The sequence below is a fragment of the Aquarana catesbeiana genome, linkage group LG05 (assembly GCF_042186555.1).
Source record: "Aquarana catesbeiana isolate 2022-GZ linkage group LG05, ASM4218655v1, whole genome shotgun sequence".
NCBI lineage: Eukaryota > Metazoa > Chordata > Amphibia > Anura > Ranidae > Aquarana > Aquarana catesbeiana.
This window is the reverse complement of record NC_133328.1, coordinates 318,809,332-318,822,351: the sequence shown is the minus strand read 5'-3', so window position 1 is coordinate 318,822,351 and position 13,020 is coordinate 318,809,332. Positions and strand designations below refer to the sequence as shown.

Genomic DNA, 13,020 nt, shown 5'->3' with positions numbered 1-13,020 from the left:
TGTTCGGCCCATCCCTAGTCGCAACTCAAGTAGGTGAGAGGAAGGGGTTGCACCCCCAAAACACGTTCTTTGATCCCCCATGATGGGAGCCAGCACATGTTGACATTAGGCATGGGATCAGGAGGGAAATCCCCATTTTGAATCCCAATTTTTGTGCATTTTCAAAATTTGGCTTTTACAGGGGTGACATCGCCCCATCTAATGAAGGCAAGATCAACACCGTTTTGACATACTCATATCTGATATTGCCTTTACTTTTTGTACGTTGAACTTTGTATGTTCCAGAGTTGTGCCTTTTAAAGCAAAATATAAAACTAAAAATGTCAAACTTAATTAAACAAAGATGTATTTTTGGTGGGAAAATGTTTTACAATGCACATGTGAATGTGCACGGAGTAAAAGTTTTTATACTCAACAATGGGCGGCTTCTTCTTTCAATGCTCAATACCAGTTTTTGTATTAAGTTGGTGTTTACAGTGACAATGGAGGTTATTTAATAAAGCAAAATCCACTTGGCACTACAAGTGCACTAGGAGACAGCTAAAAGAAACACAAGCAGTAAATCAAATTCAAGATGATTTCAGAATATTTCAAATAGTCCAAATACTTTTGCCGCACATCACCGCGCTTTGGGGGGGCAAGCCAGGACGGCCAGCTTCCAGGGCCATCATTGGATTTATGTCCTGAACTGCAGCCTCAGGCCTAACTGAGGCCACATAATTTGGAGCATTTATCCTTTAATAATTATGTAGAATACAGCATGCTAGCACTATGTGATTCAATTTATACTTCGCCATGTTGATTGCCGTAAGGAATAGGCAGAACCAGCTGGCCATTATACCAAACGCATTCTCCACCACTCTTCTGGCTCTGGCCAGCCGGTAATTAAAAACCCTCTTCTCCGGGGTGAGGGTCCTCTGGGGGAATGGCCTCATCAGATGTTCACCCAGACCAAATGCTTCATCTGTGACAAACACAAATGGGAGTCCTTCCACGTTCTCTTCAGCAGGTGGCAATCCCAAGCCACCACTCTGGAGACGTTGGTAGAACTTGGTCTGGGCAAAGACTCCCGCATCCGACCATTTTTCCCCACATCCACATATAAAAACTCATATGTCGCCGACACCACCGCTATCAACGCGATGCTATGAAAACCCTTATAGTTAAAATAGTATGACCCCGAGTGGGGTGGTGGGATGATGTGGACATGTTTCCCATCGATTGCCCCTCCACAGTTGGGAAAGTCCCACCGCTCGGCAAACTGGGAGGCCACAGTCTGCCATTCCTGTGGCTCTTGAAGGAAACTGTGGAGTCAAACCAGAAAAAATAAAATTAGTACTTTTGCACATAACATTGCAAGCAGATTAGACACAAGCATTCTTGGCCACCATCAGTATTAACATTTATTTTAAGGAGTATTTAAAGACAAAAAGATAAGGTACACTTACAGTGGGGACGGAAAGTATTCAGATCCCCTTAAATTTTTCACTCTTTCTTATATTGCAGCCATTTGCTAAAATCATTTAAGTTCATTTTTTTCCTCATTAATGTGCACACAGCACCCCATATTGACAGAAAAACACAGAATTGTTGAATTTTTTGATTTATTAAAAAAGAAAGGCTGAAATATCACAGGGTCCTAAGTATTCAGACCCTTTTCTCAGTATTTAGTAGAAGCACCCTTTTGATCTGTTACAGCCATGAGTCTTTTTGGGAAAGATGCAACAAGTTTTTCACTCCTGGATTTGGGGATCCTCTGCCATTTCTCCTTGCACATCCTCTCTAGTTCTGTCAGGTTGCATCGTAAACGTTGGTGGACAGCCATTTTTAGGTCTCTCCAGAGATGCTCAATTGGGTTTAAGTCAAGGCTCTGGCTGGGCCATTCAAGAACAGTCAAGGAGTTGTTGTGAAGCCACTCCTTCATTATTTTAGCTGTGTGCTTAGGGTCATTGTCTTGTTGGAAGGTAATCCTTTGGCCCAGTCTGAGGTCCTGGGTACTCTGGAGAAGGTTTTCATCCCTGTATTTGGCCACATTCATCTTTCCCTCGATTGCAACCAGTCGTCCTGTCCCTGCAGCTGAAAAACACCCCTACAGCATGATGCTGCCACCACCATGCTTCACTGTTGGGACTGTATTGGACAGGTGATGAGCAGTGCCTGGTTATCTCCACACATACCGCTTAGAATGAAGGCCAAAAAGTTCTATCTTGGTCTCATCAGATCAGGGAATCTTATTTCTCACCATCTTGGAGTCCTTCAGGTGATTTTTAGCAAACTCCATGTGGGCTTTTATGTGTCTTGCAGTGATGGTTGACTTTCTACAACTTTCTCCCATCTCCCGACTGCATCTCTGGAGCTCAGCCACAGTGATCTTTGGGTTCTTCTTTACCTCTCTCACCAAAGCTCTTCTCCCCCGATAGCTGAGTTTGGCCGGACGGCCAGCTCTAGGAAGGGATCTAGTCCTCCCAAACATCTTCCATTCAAGGATTATGGAGGCCACTGTGCTCTTAGGAACCTGAAGTACAGCAGAATTTTTTTTTTAACGTTGGCCAGATCTGTGCCTTGCCACAATTTTGTCTCAGAGCTCTTCAGGCAGTTCCTTTGACCTCATGATTCTCATTTGCTCTGACATGCACTGTGAGCTGCAAGTTCTTATATAGACAGGTGTGTGGCTTTCCTAATCAAGTCCAATCAGTATAATCAAACACAGCTGGACTCAAATGAAGGTGTAGAACCATCTAAAGGATGATCAGAAGAAATGGACAGCACCTGAGTTAAATATATGAGTGTCACAGCAAAGGGTCTGAATACTTAGGACCATGTGATATTTCAGTTTTCTTTTTTAACAAATCTGCAAAAATGTCAACAATTATGTGTTTTTCTGTCAATATGGGGTGCTGTGTGTACATTAATGAGGAAAAAAATGAACTTAAATGATTTTAGCAAATGGCTGCAATATAACAAAGAGTGCAAAATTTAAGGGGATCTGAATACTTTCTGTCTCCACTGTATCAGATTCCTCACCCCCATTGTAAAAATTTTAGGTGGGGGTGGGAGTTCTAGATGAGTTTGGAACCCCCCCCCCCAAAAAAAAAAAAGATTATGGCACTCTGCCTGAATTTAAGGACAACAATAACACTTGTACCCATTTTAGGGGGTGTTTAGGGTAAAGCACTACTATGGAGCTGACAAAATACATTGTTCAGTGACTAGGCTAGGTGTATCTGGGCCCAGGATAGCATGCTGGGGAGGTTAGTGATGGCAAATATGCATGAAGGACAAAAAAGGAGCATTAAAAGCTTCCAGCATGCATGAGGACAAAGGGGACATTCACAGCATATTACAATCATGGTAATTAGGGAATGATGAAAGAAAGACAATACATTAGCAAACATTAAATACATAGAATGTGATGTTAAAGGAGAAAACTTAGTATAGTCCTTCTGCGGGACCTGTATGATGGCAGAACAGGTCTCTGGAATAATGATCCCCAGAGCCTGAGGGGAGATGCCTGTTGAGAACTTGAGGTCCTACAGACTTCTCCCTGCCGCCAAGTACCGCAACGTGGCGACTAGCCTCTGCTCGGGAGTAATGGCTTGCCGCATGCAGGTGTCCTGCTTATAATATGTAATATGTAATGTAATATAAGGGGACAGCAAAGCCAACAGACGGTGAAAAACGGGGTCCATCATCCGGAGAAAATTCCTGAAATCATCAGGATTATTGTCCTGGATCTCCCGCAACAAAGGTATATGACAGAATTGGTCATGCTGGAGCAACCAATTCTTCGTCCATGAACTCCTCCCCACCCTGTTCATGGACTGGGCTTGGGTCAAAGCAAGAACCCCAAAACCAAGCCCCCACATAGCACGAACTCTACGACGAGTATGTAACCGCAACATGGCTTCAAAACGGTTGGCTGGTCAGAACGAACTAACAGAAAGCACTGAAAAACAGAAAGGCCTGAGAAGAGCGAGCTGAAAATCAGAAACGAGCGGACAAGAACGCCCTGAAAAACAAATACGTACTATAATAATACGCACTGAAACCCAGATGCGAACTGACTAAACACACTGAAGAACAGATACAAACCCACAAGCACAAACTGAAGAGCAGTAACGATCTGAAAAGCACAAGGCCAAAAAGCGCGAATCGTCTCTCACCAAACTTCTACTAACACGAGATAAACATGAGATTAGCAGAAGGAGCCCAAAGGGTGGCACGCTTCGTATGGAACTTCCATTTTCTAGTGCCGTCGTCCGTGTTGTACGTCACCGCATTCTTGATGGTCAAAAGTTCAGAGAACTTTTATGTGACCGTGTGTATGCAAGCCAAGCTTGAGCGGAATTCTGTTGGAAAAACCATCCAAGGTTTTTCCATCAAATTCCGATCGTGTGTACGCGGCATTAGACTGACACTAAACTTTTGACCTTAGAAGTGCACCAGGAATTTAACTTTTTCCAAACTTTCAGGTATATGGCCTTTCTACTGGAAAGTAGGGTCTTCACAAACAGACAGTCCCTTGGCTTTCAGGAGGTCTTCTTTAGAAACCAAGCAGTTAGGTAGCCGGTCTGCTTCTGGGTTGTACATAGACCCCTGCGTTAGCAGATCCTTTGTGGGCTGATGCTTCCTTGGAGGTTCTGTGGCCAGGTTTAGTAGTGTCGCGATCCAGGGTCTTTTTGGCCAGAAGGGAGTGACCAGGATCAGATTAGTATTTTCCTCCCTGAATTTCCTTAGAACCAGTGGTATCAGGGGAAAGTGGGAAAGGCGTAGCACAGCTGGTAATGCATGGATGGGCAAAAGCATCTATGCCTACCGCCTGGTAATCTCGGTGGAGTGTGAAGAACTTCTGTACTTTTGATGGCTGGTGAACAGATCTATTTATGGTTGCCCCCAAGGTTCAGATTCCACTCTTCTTCCACCACTCTCCTTCTGCTTAGTAGGTCTGCTAGCAGATTCTGGGATCCCTTCAGATGGACTGCTGACAATGAGGCCACATTCTGTTTTGCCCAGGTAAGTAGCTGACTGGCCAGTTCCAGGAGTCCTCTGCTCCTGGTTCCTCCTTGTTTAAATACATAAGCTACTGCAGTTGTGTTGTTTGAGAGAACCTGAATGTGTTGCCCCTTTACTACTTGTTGAAAGGCTAGGAGACTGAGAAAAATGGCCTTCAGTTCCCTCCAATTTGAGGACTTTCGGGCTTCCGCTTCGGACCAGGCCCCCTGAGAGGTTTGGCCGTCCAGGTGGGCTTCCCAGCCCTAAGAATTTGCATCTGTTGTTAGACGCTTGTCTAGGGGAAAAACCCAGGAGTGACCATTTGCCAGGTTGATTGAATTCCTCCACCACCAGAGGTGGAATTTTTGAGGTAAGTTTGATCTGTTTTTCTAACGACTCCTGGCGCAACCATCTTTGTAAGATATTTATCTGGAGAGGCCTGGAATGTAATCTGGCCCACTGAATAGCTGGGATCGATGCCATGAGAAGGCCTAAGACTGCCATGGCTGATCGGGCTGAAACTGAGAGATTGTTTGAATCTATCTCACCGCAGATTGGATCTTCTTCATCTTCTCCTGTCGCAGAAAAACTTTTCGAAGCACCAAGTTTATCGTATAGCACAGGAACTTTATCTCCTGCGTGGGTTCTAGATTTGATTTTTCTAAATTCAGGAGCCACCCTAAGTCCTTGAGGTGAGCCTGAGACACCTGGAGATTTGTCAAGACCTATTCTTTGGAGTCCGTGAAAAACAACAGGTCCTCCAGATATGGGATGACTAAAATCCCTTTTAGCTTCAGAGGCTCCAGGGCTTCCGCCATTGTCTTTTTAAATATTCTGGGGGAGGATGAAAGTCTGAACGGCAGAGCTCTGAATTGGAGATGCCAGACTGAAGTCCCAGGTTGAGGGTCAGACAGAGAAAGCACTGGGAAGCCTGAGTTATCAGGACGTGCAAAAAGGCATCCCTTAGATCTAGGGAAGCAATGAAACAGTCTGGAGTCAGTAATTTCGTGATTTGAATGGATTGTGTCCATTGGGAAATGTTTGTAGCGGATCGATCTGTTAAGGATCTTTAAGTTCAGAATCAACTGGTACTTCCCCGAAGGTTTTTTCACCAAGAAGATGTGGGAATAGAAGCCTCGGCCTTCCTGATGTTTTGGGACCTGGATAATCTCTTCCTGTTGAATCAGATCCTGTAGCAGGCTCATCAGGCTTTTTCTTGATCTTTTGGAAGAGCCGTAACTTAAAATCTGCTCGGGGGGCTCTAAAAACACCAGACTGTATGAGAGTACTGAGATGATGTTTTTCACAAACCGGCTTGTAATTGTTTTGTTCTACTGTAGGTGAAAGGCAGACAGACAATCTTCCCCCTACTGGGGGTAAGATTGTCATTTGTTTTTAGGGGGCTGGTCTGGGGGAGATCTGAAGAGAACTCCTCCTCATCTCTTACTCCTGTGGGAGACCCAGCGGTTCTTGTGGTCTTCATCCCTATTTTTGTGGGGCTGTTGAACAGTAAAAAAATTCTTTTTGATCGGTTGTTTCTTTTTGGCAGGGAAAGCCTTTTTCTTATATCTAATTCAAAAACTCGCGCTGGAGCGTTAACTCAAATAGTGAAATATGAATAAATAAAAATTAATAGGAAGACTGCAGCTGCTGCACAAATGTGCTACAACAAAGGGGGAGCCGCTTCACTGATTCAAAAGTTTTGGAGCACCGTTGCACTTTTCACTGAAGCACCGGAGCACTTTTAGATTTTATGTTTTTGTTTTCTCTTAACATTGATACATTAGGCACAGTGTATTAGGATGTATATTGCTTGACATAGGCTGCTAGCGCTGTTTATATATTTTTCAAAGCCTTTTTCTTGTTGGCTGTCCTGTCCAAGACTTTTTCAAGGTCTGGACCAAAAAGAAGATCACCTGAAAAAAGGTAGGCCACGTAGATTAATCTTGGAAGCTGTGTCACCAGACCGAGTTTTTAGCCAGACAGCACATCTGACTGAATTTACCAGCGCTGACGACCTTACTGACATCTTAACTGATTTAGATGATGCATTAGCCATGTAATTTACTGCCTTCAGTATCAATGGGAATGACTCCAGAAGATCTTTCCGCAATGTACCCGCCTCTACGTGGCTCTTCAGCTCCTCTACTCAGCATTCTAGGTTCCTTGCAACAACCGTGGAAGCCATAGCGGGTTTGAGGCTGGCCAATGTGGAATCCCACGCTTTTTTCAAGAGGGAGTCCGCACTTTTATCCATCGCATCCTTCAGCACCCCCATATCCTTGAATGCTAGGTCTGTGCAATGGGAAACCTGCGAGAATGTGGCATCTACCTGTGGTTTCTTATTCCATACCTCTGACTCTTTATCTTCAAAGGGAAATCTTCTCCTAAGGGTCTTGGAAAAGAAGGGGCCTCTCTCAGGGTCCTTCCATTCTTTCTTTATTGTGTCCGAGAGGATTCTATGGACTGGGAAAACTCTGTTTAGTGTCATCCAGTCCTTGGTACATTTTATAGTGAACTGACAGTTGCACCTTTTCCTCCTGGATCTCGAGGGTAGTGTAGATCGCTTTCAGAAGGTGGTCCACTTTCTCAAAAGATAGTTTGTACCTAGAGGCTCGGCTATCGTCTTCCTCTTCCTCCTCTGGATCCCTGAGGGACGGAAGAGTACTTGACCCCTCATCCCCTGAGTCCAGGACCTCTACTGCTCTATAGGTGGATGCCCTCGGGCTGGATGGTGGATGCTGGGGCTCAACCTGGCATGCCGGGCTCTGTAGCAGCATGGATATGACCAAACTCAACGAGCAATGAGAAAAAAATTAAACTCACCTAAGGGCCCCTGACCCAACTTTCCAACCCTTAGTGCACAACTAGGCCATCGCCAGACAGAGGGAAACAGTGCCCTGAGCAGTGCAATCCCCCCAGCAACCACCAAGTCCAAACTGCAGGGTCTGAGAGGAGTAACCACTGACCATGCAGTCACAGGCTCCCTGCAGGGAGGATCCCAAAAACAGCCAAAAACATAGACCCATATGGACAAGAATAAAGGCACCACTGTACCCCTCTTACCTGGACCTAGCCAGTGACTGGGGCGCCTCCGTCCGCTGTAGCTGTTGGTCTGTCCTCCATCCTAGCAGAGAGCGCAGCGGGGTACTGAGGAAACCCATCTGGTTTTTGAATCACCCGATCCCGGTGTTAGGGAGAGAACCGGAAGCAACAGTTGACAGACCCACCCCCTAGTATCTGCATTCCAGGAGCTTGGAACCACTTGCACCACGCCCCCACAGGAAGCCGCGTCACTGGACATGACGTCACCTGCCGGCCGGGAACCAGAACTGTCATGCGGGACACATCACTGACCAGCAGCGGCACCTGCCCAGCCACCAGGGCCATGCTAGCGGACCCCGGGCACACAACGCTGACGCCTCCTGCGGCCCGTTGCATTCCCTGAGCTGGAGAGACTGGGGACTCCGGAACACCCCCAACTGGGAGGGTGCTGGAATGGTCACTGCACAACTTCACAAAGGTAAGCCTTCTCCCTCCACCTTGGAGAGAGCGTAGCACCCTGGTTCCAGCATGCGCTTCCACCATGGCGGAGGAAATGCAATAACTGAAGCCATGGTGGAAGAGAAGGGATTTAAAGGCTGCGTGTGTTTCCTGGAAAATAGGCGGAGCTGCGTTCTCTCCAAGGTTGTCCTGAAAGGCGATTTGAGTAAATAGAAAACGCAGAGGGGATCAACTACCACCAAAAGAAAGCTCGATTTGTGGGGAAAAAAAGGACATAAATTTTGTTTGGGTACAACAACGCACAACCACGCAATTGTCCGTTAAAGTGACGCAGTGCCGTATCGCAAAAAATGGCCTGTTCAGGAAGGGGGTAAATTCGTCCAGGGCTGAAGTGGTTAAAGAGCTGGAGATCTACCTGAACAACATGGGTCGCCTCCTCACACCTGATTTAAACTGCTATATGCCGTACTACAGTCTTGCAATCGCATTCATTGCATGGCAGTCATAAGTTTAAATCAGGTGGTGAGGAGGCAACATATCTCCTCCTCACCACCTGTCAAACACACTCGGATCACTTTTCCGAGGAGCAGCAGTGCCTGAAAGAGCCCCTAGTTGCATTTGGCAGCAGCAGCCTAAGGATCCTTCACACCAAAAAGTTGTGGGGTGGTAAAACCCTGTGGTTGATTCGCGGTTTTATTAACCCAATGACTACCCCCTTTAGCTGCTGAGGCAGCAGCCAAAAGGTGTACACATGCCGCAGCAAGAATTAAACCCCCTGTTGCGTTTGGTGGGTGTTACTGCCTGCCAATCATGACCCATTCAAGTAAATGGGGCCACTCTGCAAGCGCCCCGCAACTGCATGATTCTGCAAGGTTGAAGAGGTTAAACCAGGCGGTAAGAAACCGACAAAATGCTGCCTACTGAAACCCCTTGTTTGCTGTTCGGCACAAAGTTGCAGGGCATTTGCAGAGTGGCCTCAGTCACATAAATGGGCTTGGCAGGTGCTACACCCAACAACTGTGGCTGTGACATGTGTACACCCCTGGTCACTGCAACTAAAGGGGGTGAGGTGGGGGTGGTAAAAACATGTCTGGGGGGCGCATGCGCGGCTTCAGGGAAGATGGACGCTTGAGTCTGTAGCTCCGCTCCGCTCGGGACTATAACGGCTTCTAGAGGGCCATCTACAGCGATAATAATCTTTATCTTAGCACCCCTCAAGCCAACAACTCTCGGTGCATGCCTTCGAGGAAAAAGAAATCCAGAGGACCCTCTCAAAACACCCTAACCCACTATCTCCTCCGCACGAGGGAACGGCTCAGCATGTCTCAAGATGGCGCCGCCGGGAAAGGAAAACCTCCTGCTCCAGCCTCTCCGCCTCGACCGAATCCCTCTCCTTCCGCAAGCACGACGGGTGAGTCCCATACCGCTCTCTCTAAGGCAGATTTGGATGTCATCCTGGAAGCCATGTATGCCAGATTGGCCACAAAATTTCAAACAGAGCTGCATAAGACTTCCCACACATTATCGCTGGAAATTGCGGCCTTAGGCTCACGTACTGAGCTCCTTGAAACGAAACACGACGAGCTGGCCTTAGCGTACAATGATCTCAGTCGTGAACATGAATCCCTGACCCTGGCTCTGTCAGCTATCCAAACACAAGTCGAAGATCTCGACAACAGAAATAGGCGCAATAATTTTCGTCTGAGAGGCATCCCCGAGACCGAAACCGACTTAATCCCGACCGTGATCAGACTGTTCAAATCACTTCTCCCAGAACGAGACTCTGCAGCTTTTAAATGTGACCGTATCCACAGAGCCCTACGCCCGAAACCTCCAGATGATAAACCCCCCAGGGATATTGTCCTCTGCATGAAGGACTTTCTCATCAAGGAGGAAATTTTAAGAGCTGCCCGGAACAAGCCTCGGATAACACTTGACGATCATCTTATCCAGATCTACCCGGACATTTCCCCAACCACCCTGGACAGAAGAAGTCTGAAGGAAATCACCACTGCACTACAATCTGCACATATCCGCTACAGATGGGGATTTCCATTTAAATTACAGGTCCCACATAATGGCACCACTTTCTCTGCCACCACCCTACATGAGGGTCAAGAGATACTGGTAAAGCTTGGTCTCTTAGATGCAGCTGCGATTTGACGCCCCCCCTCTACGCCCCGCCAAGCTCCCATCTGGCAAACACCACCACCCAGAAGAGACAGAAGAAGAATTCGATATGACATCGGAGAGGACCCCGTCATTCCACCGCGCTGAAGAACTGCCGACTCCCACATTCCTCTGATCACCCTGCACCTACTCCGCACCGCATTTTTTAAGTGCGACTGTCCCTTGGAGCTGTTCGATGTGCACCCCTCCCAGCAAGAAAAGTTTTTTTATTTTTACAGATTTGCTGGGATTGAGACCTAGTTGTCTCGCAAGTTGCTGTATTTTGTGTCAGGTAGAGTACTTTTTACCTTCATTCTGCCTGACCCGGTTTGGATGTGGTCTCCCATATCCTTTTTTTGTTATCTTCGTTATCATTTTTTTTCTCTGTTTTTTTGGTTTTTAAGTAGTAATAGCTTTTCCTTTCTAGCTAGTCAGCCAGTTCACAGCCTGAAATTTTTTCCCAAAATGTGGTACTTTTATGAAACTACCAAAACTACTATTGTTGTTTTTCAACTTTTTGTACATGCATTCAGGGTAGACGGTTTGTCGGGCGGGATTGTGGGGGTACCCCTGCTGGATGTGCTGTATCTTAGCTTGAGTAAACACGTTCACCCCCTAGGATGGTTCATTCTAAACCTTCTCACACCTGATAGGATCCAAATAACGGAAAATGGCTATTACATGTATCTCACAAAACGTGAAGGGATTCAATTCCCCTATAAAGAGACGTAAGGCCTTTGACATGTATGGGCAACTTGGTGCTAAGATTCTCCTGTTACAGGAGACACATTTTGCCCATACCTCACACCCTAAATTCTTCCATAGAAACTTCCCCCAGTCGTTCTACTCCCTCTACTCATCCAAAAGCAGGGGTGCCGCCATTTTCTTGCATGCTTCTCTCCCTATGGAGGTTAAACAATGTTTCAAGGACAAGGATAGCAGATTTGTAATTATAAAAGGTGTGTTACACAGTAGAGAAATTACTATTGCCAGTGTATACGCCCCCAATGATGCACCTGCCTCCTTTTTCAAGTCCTTCTTTGATAAATTGACCTCCTTGAACTCTCCTCATATCATAATAGGAGGAGACTTCAACCTAGTAGCTAACCCTACTCTTGATAGATCCTCCTCCACCAAGATCTCCAAAGCATTCCCCAGGTCTCCTACCCAGGGCCTCTTGGATCACCAGTTGGTGGATACTTGGAGAACGCACAACATAGGGCTCAAGGAATTCACCTTTTATTCTCACCCCCATAATAGTTACGCCAGGTTGGATTACATATATACCACTCCTATTATATTGGCGAACTCCATCAAAGCTGCGATCCACCCCTGTGTTTGGTCAGATCACCATGTGACATCTTTTACCACTGAATTTATAGGGTTGGCCCCAACACCATACATATGGAGACTGAATGAAGCATTGCTGTCAGACGTCCTGGTCGAATCCGAGACGGCTAAATCAATAGAGGAATACTTCTCCCTAAATGCCCTCCCCGACACCCCCCCCTCCTTTCTATTGACAGCCCATAAAGCTGTCATAAGAGGTAAATTAATCAGCATAGCCTCTTCCCACAATAAGAGTCACAGACAAAAAATTTTGACTCTCACCACTGAACTGGATCGCATATACAAAAACACTAATTTGTTAGACCTAGAATCAACTAGAAAATTAATAGACCAAAAGCGCCTTGAATTAGACTCCCTTTTATCCTCTAAAATTGAAAAAGACCTCCGTTGGTCCAAAGCTAAAATTTTATTACACAACAACACCTCCTCCACTTTATTCGCAAGAAAGCTAAATCAGTCATTCCGCCCTCAACTCTCCTCAAGTACAGGTCTACCCACCTCCCATCCCAAGGAAGTACTCCAAATATTCGAACAATTCTATTCCTCCCTCCTATCTCCGAATCCAAACCCCCCTTCCCCTGCCGACGACACATGGTTTTGGGACATGCAAATCCCCTCTCTCTCAGCTTCACAAGTTGAGAAGCTCAATGCCCCCATCACCACCTCAGAGGTTCTCAACGTCATTAAATCCCTAAAATCAGGCTCTGCCCCGGGCCCTGATGGCTTTTCAGCCATTTACTACAAAAAATTTGCCACGTTACTCTCCCCCGGCCTAGTCCAATTATTTAATTGGATTCTACAAGGAGGTAACTTCCCAGAGGAGATGTTACTGGCAAATATGTCCCTGATCCCCAAACCTAACAAAAATCATTTACTCCCCCAAAATTATAGGCCAATTTCAGTCATGAATAATGACGTAAAAATCTTTAGCAGAATCCTTGCGGACAGGCTGGCTTCTATAATCTCCTCTCTTATCTCACCTTTCCAGTCAGGATTCATCCCCCA

The 13,020-nt window shown here is 46.2% G+C and overlaps 1 protein-coding gene across 2 annotated transcripts in view; it reads right to left on the bottom strand.

The window, feature by feature from the left end:
* Positions 1–13,020, bottom strand: part of LOC141145889 (uncharacterized) — a 70,641-nt gene that overhangs the window by 36,750 nt on the left and 20,871 nt on the right. The window contains exon 2 of one of the 2 annotated variants that reach the window (XR_012244691.1): positions 621–1,304. The exons of the other annotated variant lie outside the window; for it this stretch is intronic. The gene's annotated coding sequence lies outside the window, so the exon portion shown is untranslated. Of the gene's footprint in view, positions 1–620; positions 1,305–13,020 lie in introns of those variants that run through there. 2 annotated transcript variants of the gene reach the window in all.